Source organism: Gopherus flavomarginatus, assembly GCF_025201925.1.
Source record: "Gopherus flavomarginatus isolate rGopFla2 chromosome 13 unlocalized genomic scaffold, rGopFla2.mat.asm SUPER_13_unloc_3, whole genome shotgun sequence".
Taxonomy (NCBI): domain Eukaryota; kingdom Metazoa; phylum Chordata; order Testudines; family Testudinidae; genus Gopherus; species Gopherus flavomarginatus.
In genome coordinates, this window is record NW_026114611.1 from 356,894 (window position 1) to 365,271 (window position 8,378).

Sequence of the window (8,378 nt, forward strand, 5' to 3'; positions counted from 1 at the left end):
ACAGGATTCTTTGCTGCTTTTACAGATCCAGACTAACACGGCTACCCCTCTGATACCTGAGGAAGTGGGTATTCACCCACGAAAGCTCATGCTACAAAACGTCTGTTAGTCTATAAGGTGCCACAGGATTCTTTGCTGCTTCTACTGTGTGTGTTCATCCTATTTGTACGAATCGATAATTCCTGTATCTGAAACTAGAAATATGAAATATAACTCTGAGGTCCTATTGTAATGATGCAAAGTGTGGGCCACTAATAGTGGTTTGGACTCTTGATGACTCCCATTAACCAGGACAATAGACTGCAGATGGCTCTGTCCTGCACTATCTGTGAGTCAGGCCAGGAAGAATGAAGGCTTGGGGTCTCCCAGGACATGTGACCATGTCACCTGGTACAGGAATCCATCTTAAACCTGGGGCTTTTCCCCAGGAGAGAGACAAAAGATTCCTGCCTTGTAGCAAAGTTGTATAAGGGGATGGAACAGAAGAAAGGTGGGTGCAGTCATGAGAAATCTCCTAGCTACCTTGAGCTGGAACAAGGACTATACCTGGTGAAAAGATTGGGCCCAGACAAGAAATAAGTCTAGTCTGTGAAAGAAGAGTATTGGAAGATCTCTGAGGGTGAGACTTGATCTGTATTGAGTTTCATGCTGTATTAGGCTTGGACTTGCATGTTTTTGTTTTATTTTGCTCTATGGAGAATACAAATGGCACAGAGAAGGAAAAGATAATGCCATAGAAAAGTCTCTGTGTGTGTGTGCGTGAGAGATGGCTGGGAGGGTGTCTAGAAACCACTCTCCTCTAGTTTCTTTTCTCTGATTTCCTTTGGGAAATCTGAAGCAGGGAGCAAACACCTTTGCTACCTCTGAAGGTTGAACTTACGACCTTCAGACTATGAGACTGACATGCTGTCAACTGCACTAAGAAGACTTGGTAAAGCTTTAGGCTCCGTGCATGTAGGACCCTCCTACATCGGTGACTGGGGCAGGGAAGGAGCCAGGGGTGTGCTGGAAGAAGCAGGGAGCTCTGGTGCCCACAGACCTGTCCTGGCAGCTTTCTCAGCAGCAGAGAAATCAATTTGCCCTGCCAGTGAACAATCACCTGGAACTAATGGCAGCACAGGGGGGATCTTTCCAAGCTGTGCACCTACTGCCACATTTTGGAACTTACTCTCCTTTTCCTAGCAGGGCACTTTCCATGGGAATTAGGCAAAGCAAACTACACAGGTAAGAGGAACAAGCTGGGGAAGGTACATGGGGAACAGAATCCAGGGCTCCAGATAAGGTCTGAATTTACAATCCCAGCAGCTTGCCCTTCTGCACTAACCAATTGCACCACTGCAGACGCTTTTTAGATGGATTTGGGAAGCAGGCAGTTCCCCGTCTCTGTAGTTCACACCTTTGCCTGGTAATTGAAAAGCAGCTGGTTCAAACCTAATTCAAGATGCGGCTTTTCAGTGATGAGACTCCAGTACGTTTTAACAGAAAGAAAATCTCCTCTATTCTGGTTTAGCCCCATTTGACTCCTTCTGCCCATCTTCTCTGCCCCCCCTCAGTCTCTTTCCTTCCCCACTGGGGCCATGCAGAGAGGAGCCGCAGTCAGTCTCTGTCACAGAGAGTCTGTATCCTACAAATGGAGGGAGGGGTCACTCTAAAACATTGATAACGGGGAGGGGAGGGGTGTGCGTGGTTAGGGGGAGAAAGGATGGAGACCTAACGGTGGGGCCCAGAGAGATTCCTCCAAACAGGGGAGATCCCCTGCTGCCCCCCATCTGCCAGCGGTGGGAAGAACAACTGTGTTTTTGGGGTCTCCACATGCTGTCCCCGCCCCAAGAGCCAACTGTGGCAATGGGAGCTGCAGGCCTGGAATCTGTGGGCAGCAGTGCTCAGAGATGCCCCCAGCCCTCCTGCTTAGGGGCTGCTGCCAGAGGCGGGTGTGGGTTGCTTTAGAGACATGCCCAAGGTAAATGCTGCACCCTTCATCCTCTCCTGTACTCCCAACCCCCTGCCCCAACTCAGACCCCACATCTGCACCCAAACTTCTTCCAGGACCCTGCTCCTTGCACACCCTCCTGCACCTCAGCCCCCTGACTGAGCCCAGCCCCTGCACCCAAACTCTCTCCCAGAGCCCAGCCCCTCTCCCTCCCACACCCAAACTCCCTCCCAGAGCCTTAGGCAGGTGTGGGGAGGAGGGGAAGGACTTGGTCCCATTCTGGGCACCACCAAAAACTATACAAACCTGCCACCCCTGCCCAGCCCAACCTTCTGCTGATGCACCTCACCCCACACCCGTGCAGGGTTTGAAGCTTCCATTGCTTAACTTCCAGGACACGGAAGGATTTCAGCTCCACTTTGCCCAGAGGGAGCCTTCACCCCACTCCCAACCAGGTTCTTGTCCATGAGATCACTGTTAGGGGGGCTGGGTCCCTCGGTATCTTTTCTCTCTCTAGGATAGGCCAGGGTGCAATAACTGGGGCATCTGAGCACCCAGGACCTTCTGTGGCGCTGCCATTCCCCTTCCCCTTCTGTGGTCTCGTCTGTCATTGACTCCAGCCTTTTTCCTATCCATCGTCAGCACCTCCCAAGCAAGCTGCACTCACCTCAAAAAGATAGAAAGTCCTGTGGCACCTTATAGCATAAGCTTTCGTGGGTGAATACCTGCTTCGTCGGATGAAAGTGGCGGAAATTTGCAGGAGCAGGTATAAATATGTAGGTAAGAATCAGTTTAGAGATGAGGAGATTAGTTCAATCAGGGAGGATAAGGCCCTCTTCTAGCAGCTGAGGTGTGAACGCCAAGGGAGGAGTAATTGCTTTTGTAGTTGGCTAGCCAGGCACAGAATTCCCACTACATTCAGCCGATGAAGTGGGGATTCACCCCTCAAAGCTTATGCTCCTGTACATCTGTTAGTCTATAAGGTGCCACAGGACTCTCACTTTTTACAAATCCTGGTTAACGCAGCTACCCCTGTGATACTCAAAAAGACAGTGTCCCCTGTTGGGTGTACATAACTGACCTCTCTCCTCTCCGAGCACTGACTGCCCCTCTGTTTCCTTGCCTCTCAATCTGAGCAGATGGGACCTTTCCCTCCAGTGCTGGAGGATTCGCCCTTCTCATCTACCCTTGTCCCAAGCAGCACAGTGAGAGGGAATCTTAAATGTACCAAGGTGACTTTGGAGCAGAAACCCCGCAGATCTTCCATGCAATTGGCACTTGCCCCTCACTGAGCAGAACTGAAACTGGTGCAGGGATACTGGTAGGCCACATCCCCTCTGGGCATGAGCAAAGCAGCAAGGTGCAAAAATGAACCTGGAAATGCTGAGGATTGGACCCAGGGCCTCATACATGCAATGCATGTGCTCTACCACTGAGCTACATCCCCAGATGGGCTGTGTTTGCTATGGGTTATACTCAGAGCCTTCCTGTTCTCACTGCATCCAGTGACTTATAAGCTTCACAAGAAGCCCATACCCCTCTCTGAGGGACAGGCCTGCTCTCCTGGAGGTTACTTGTTCATAGGAGTCTCTTTGCAGCCCGGCAAGATTCTATGTGTGGGGCAGAGAGAGTTTGTGCCCTGGACTCAGGGTGCCGAGATACACTAAGCCCTCTCCCCTGCATTGGGTGGTGGGGGTGCTGCAATCCCCTGCTGTAAGGTCATTGTGGGGTATGCTGTGAGCAGCTCAACACCTCACCCTGGTGGCAGAAGTGGGGTGTGGAGTTCTAGGTGTTTCCACCTGCCTGTGAAGTCCAACTTTCCCCAGCACTTTCACTGCGGTGCAATTGGGTCACTATTTCCATGGCTGAACAGCAAAGAATCACTCCCAGTTTCCCTTCTAGCTGCAGCAGGATTAGCCTGTGTCAGTGGTTGATGAGGTGGATCTGGTTGTAGATTGTTATTCATTCCCCACCTTGACAATTCACATAGTCCCTTTCCTAATCAAATCCCCAGCACCTCAGTGATCCTGGTAGCAGGGGTTGGGTCCTGAGACTTTGAGGGTCCTTTTTACCCTTCACCTGGAGTGAACTCAGCTTTTCCCCCATCCCAGACAATCCATGAAATAACAACAGGAGCATAAAGAAAGAGGGGAGGGAACATCTCACTGCCACGGCTGGATGTGCCCAGGGCCCCATCTCATCCATTGTTTCCATGGAATTTGGCCCCCTGCTTTGCACAAGGGACAGAGAAAGATCTTGCTGTTCCTGTGTCTGTGCAAGGAAAATTGTGCTTCTGTATGAAAGAGAGGAGGAAAACGGCCCCATGATGGGACAATATCCTCAGGATTAAGACCTAAGGACTCAGGCTGAGAACTGATAGAACTCCACTCATCTGGGATTTAACAAATTGTCTTCCATGGAGCAGAGCCAGATCCAGCATTTTTGCCACCTCAAGCGGAAAAAAAAAATAAAGAAGCTGCAATCAGCAGAAACTCTACCTCTTTTGGCAGTGAGTCTTCCCCTCCAAGAGGGACTGAGAGGACCCAATAGCCACAGAAACCTCCCCACTCTATTGGCCATCCTGAGTGCCTGAAGCCAGCCCTGCAATGGAGACACTGGGAAGATGGGGGAATCAGGAAACAGCCACACATTTATTTACATTGCAATGGAAGTATAACTGAAGCTTTTTCTAATTGAAGTCACTTTTTCCTGACTGGGAATTGAACCCAGGCCTTGGCAGTGAAAGTACCAAATCCTAACCACTAGACCACCAGGGTGCTGATAATGCTGTTTTTTTTCTCACTTATGCTACACTGTCTTAAGCTTCTTTCTATCCACTTTCTGACAGTACTCCATTGTCCACTCCCTGAGGGGTTAAGAACAGAGAGTACAGGAACCCCTATACTCAGGGTCACAACGTCAGCCCAACACAAGCCACTGAAATAAACTCTAAGGATGCTTCCTCCAGCAGGATCACAGAGCCACGCAAAAAAAAACCCAGGAGGAACAATCCTCCTCTGTCTTCATTTACCCCATCGCAACACTCTCAGCAGCCGACTCTTGCAGGAAGGACACTCAGATGACAGGAGCTCTGGCATAGAGACCAAGGGAGGGGTGTTGCTTCCTCTCACTGTGAGCTGATCACAGTCTCACTCCGTGGAACAGGGCTCTGAACTTTGCCATCTTGTGTGTTCTGAGAGCAGAGCTCCCCAGACCCTCCTGCTGAGAGCATGGTGATTGCACAACAGCTGCAAGGCCTTTTTCCTTATCCTTGGCTTCCCTAGACTTTCCTCACAAATGGTTCTATCAGGTGCTGGAGGGATCTAAGGACCTGCAGGTTTCCCTCACCCATCTCTTAAAGCAAACAGCGATTCCCTTTTCTGACACTTCTGGGTCTGGGCTTCTTTTGAGCTTTTCCCAAAGGGGGGGCCCGATTCCCTGTGAAAATGTGTGTGTGGCACCAGCTTGTCTGCCCCCTCTCTGGGAACTGAGAATCTTTTTCAGACTCTCCCCCACTAGATGAGTCCAACAGCACCTCCCCTTGGTGGGAGAATCCTAAATTCCGACCTCCCGCCCTGGTTGCTCTGACCAGCTGATGGTGGCAGCATGCTAAATCAACCCCAGCTCTCTGGGCTAGAAAGCAGCATCTAACCAGCCTGGTGACAGCTCCGGTTTGCTCGCTGGAGACATAACAAACCAGAAAGAAGTCAAATCTCAGACAGGGAACCTCAGCTCACAAATAAAAACCGTCAGGGCACCTTCTACACTGGCAGTTGACTGACTTTAAATCTAGCTAGCTCTGTTGGTAGAGCATGATGCTCTTAATCCCACCATCATAAATCCAAGCCCCATGGTGGGTGGTAGCGACAAACCTTAGGTGTCACTCTTCTGCTAATAGTCACAGATCAAAATGAAACAAACTCTCTATGCTCTTTGGCAGGTCATGTTTCTTCCTCTCTCTGAGCTTCAGTAAAACATGAAGAGAGAACAAACTGACATTTGCATCCTATGTTAAGAGAGTATTTTCTCCTCTTCCATTCTACCCCAGGCAAGAAGAGGGGATAATAACCAGTTAACAGATGATTGCAGAGGGAAAAGTTTGGTCTTTATAAATAGGACAATGATCATTTGGTCTCCATGTCCACTGATGGTAGGACAAGAAGTAATGGGCTTAATCTGCAGCCAGCGAGATTCACGTTAGATATTGGGAACAGCTTTCTAACTGTGAGGGTAGTTAAGCTCTGGAATAGGCTCCCAAGGGTGTCTGTGGAGTCTCTGTCCTCGGAGGTTTTAAGAACAGGTTGAACAAACCTCTGTCAAGGATGCTCTGCATATACTTGGTTCCATAGACAACCTGCTCTGGCTCTGGTTCCCTCCTTCTGCTCCCTGCCTGGGCCGACTGCTGTGGGCACTTGATCCCACATGCCCCCGATGCATCGTCTCTGCTTGGCTCTGCTTCAGCAGAGAGGGCTGGATTTCATGACCTCTCCAGGGCGCTTGCAGCCATACAGCTCTATAATTCGATGCCATCGCAATACAATACAAACAACAACAAAAGTGGAAACACCCCAATCTAACATGTAACAATTCAGCGTGAACTGACATCCTACAGCACAAAGTGACAACACGTAGGAGTGCAAAGCTCGACAATTCAGCACCATGCAAATGAACACCCCATGGGCCAAAATGACGCACTGCAAAAGAGCTCAGCTCAAACCAGTGCAACGCAAGCCAGTGCAAAAACCATACAACACGAAACAATGCATCAGAGTGCAAAGTGACACTGTGCAAAACAGCTCAGCATGGAACAATGACACAGCAGAAACCCACACAACAGAATCATATAGAAAGGTAGGGCAGGGAGGGACTCTGAGAGTCAGGACCAAGTCTCCCTAGGCTGTCCTTGACAGGTGTTTGAAAAACAAGGAAAGAAAGGGCACCACAAACTTATGTTTTTTTGGATGAGCAAAGAAAAGGGAGTAGCATTGTCCCCCTCAGGTAGCCCCTGTTCAATTCCAGGTCAGAAAAGAAAACTCTTCTGCAAGAATATCCAAAAAATATTGTGTTTCACTTTACTTCATAAGTACAGTTGTGTGGCAATTAAATGATGACTCTAAAGTTTCATAAAAGTGTGGGAAATATGGATGTCTGAGGAAATGGCTTGGAATGAAGGAAGACAAAAACTGATGGGTCGAGAGAACAGGCCCTGTTTCCCCCAGGTTTGGAACTTCTCTCATAACTACTGGAAGACAAAAGCTAAGCAAATGGTGTTCTATTGTTGCAAAGGAGGTTAAAGTGAGGCCATTTTCTGCAGATAGAATTAAATGGTCATGTCAGGAGTGGGATTTGAAACCACGTCTCCATGCTTGTCTGTATAATCTCTGTCTGGTTCTGTAACTGTTTCTGTCTGCTGTATAATTAATTTGTTTTGTCTAAACCATTTAAGGTGGTGGGGTATAATTGGTTAGATAATCATGTTACAATATGTTAGGATTAGTCAGTAAAATGATTGGTTAAGATAGAGCTAAGCAGAACTCAAGTTTTACTATATAGTCTGCAGTCAATCAGGAAGTAAGGCGGGGAATGCGAATGGGAATTGGGGTAGGGGAATTGGAATTATGTTTTGCTAAGGGAGGGGAATAGGAACAGGGAAGGGGAACAGGGACACAGGCAAGCCTCTGTGGTGTCAGAGCTGGGAAGGGGGATACTGAGGAAGGAAACTGGAATCATTGCTTGCTGGAAGTTTACCCCAATAAACATTGAATTGTTTGCACCTTTGAGCTTCATGCATTGCTGCTCTCTGGTCACGTGAGAAGGTCCAGGGAATGGGAGGGTGATGGGACAAACCCTGTAACAAGTACATCTTTCAGGGTGTGAAACCCCCCAGAACCAGTATAATTAAGCTGACCTAAGTCATGGCTAGATAGTGCTAAATGGAAGGAAAGATTGTTTTGCCAATGCAGCTATTACAGGGATGGAAAACCCTTCTGGCCCCTGTAGCAACTGTATACTACACACTGCTTTAAGGATAGCCAGCCTCAGAGGGAGACAAGGTCTGGCTCCATGATTGCTCAGGCACTAAGACAGCAGCAATGACAATACACTAACGCTTCCGTAGTTGACAGGATTCGAACCTGCGTGGGGAAACCCCAATGGATTTCAAGTCCATCACCTTAACCACTCGGCCACAACTACTTAATGAATAGGTGCTGCCCTACATGATGATTCTGTTCTCACAGAATTGTCACTTCAGATGGCTCAGACCAACTCCCCCAGCACACTCACGGCTGTGCATTAGTGTAAGTGTGTCCATGGTGAACAGCAAGAGTTCCTGCCCATTTCCCTTCCAGCTGGAGCATGATTAGTGTGTTTGTGGCTAACGACATTGCTATAGATTGTTGTTCATTCCCCACACTGACAATTCAGACAGTCCCTTTCCTATTCGAAT

At 48.7% G+C, this 8,378-nt stretch overlaps 2 non-coding genes across 2 annotated transcripts; both read right to left on the reverse strand.

Moving 5' to 3' along the window:
* Positions 1-4,635: 4,635 nt before the first annotated feature.
* TRNAE-UUC (transfer RNA glutamic acid (anticodon UUC)) lies at positions 4,636-4,707 on the reverse strand. The gene has a single exon. It is a non-coding gene; the product is annotated as a tRNA-Glu (tRNA).
* A 3,336-nt stretch (positions 4,708-8,043) lies between these two features.
* On the reverse strand, positions 8,044-8,125 carry TRNAS-UGA (transfer RNA serine (anticodon UGA)). Its single transcript has one exon. It is a non-coding gene; the product is annotated as a tRNA-Ser (tRNA).
* Between the last annotated feature and the right edge of the window lie 253 nt (positions 8,126-8,378).